Here is a 442-nt window from a genome sequence, read left to right as displayed (position 1 = left end):
AGACCTCTCTCCTACCCCTGCTGAACAGGTGCACTGATTCTGCGTTGAGATAAATGCTGCCAAAACACTCAAATGATTCCTGCGCATGCCAGTTAAGCCATGTATCAGCAGATGATAGTACCTAATCACAGTCCATGTTAACTCTGAAGTCTTAAAAATGACGTTTTAGGATAATCTCTCAGTTGTTTAATAATTCTTGCTCATGATTATTTCTTTCTTTCGCAGGCTTCTATTTTGTCCTTGGTCACTAAGATTAACAACGTCATTGACAACCTCATCGTGGCACCTGGAAACTTTGAAGTGGTGAGAAGACATTTCAATAAGTTAATTTTCTTTCTCAATATTTTTGTAATACTAAATGTTTTTAATACTATACTTAACCAATGTTTAACAATTCCCAGCAAATTGAGGAAGTAAGGCAAGTGGGCTCGTATAAAAAGGG

General features: G+C 37.1%; 1 long non-coding RNA gene across 1 annotated transcript; it reads left to right on the top strand.

The window, feature by feature from the left end:
• Positions 1–442, top strand: LOC107682120 (uncharacterized). The gene is made up of 3 exons (XR_001633373.1): positions 1–28; positions 226–303; positions 402–442. It is a non-coding gene; the product is annotated as an uncharacterized LOC107682120 (long non-coding RNA).

The sequence above is a fragment of the Sinocyclocheilus anshuiensis genome, unplaced genomic scaffold (assembly GCF_001515605.1).
Source record: "Sinocyclocheilus anshuiensis isolate Anshui unplaced genomic scaffold, SAMN03320099.WGS_v1.1 C31643749, whole genome shotgun sequence".
Taxonomy (NCBI): domain Eukaryota; kingdom Metazoa; phylum Chordata; class Actinopteri; order Cypriniformes; family Cyprinidae; genus Sinocyclocheilus; species Sinocyclocheilus anshuiensis.
The sequence above is the reverse complement of the archived record's forward strand: the minus strand, read 5'-3'. Positions and strand labels throughout refer to the sequence as shown.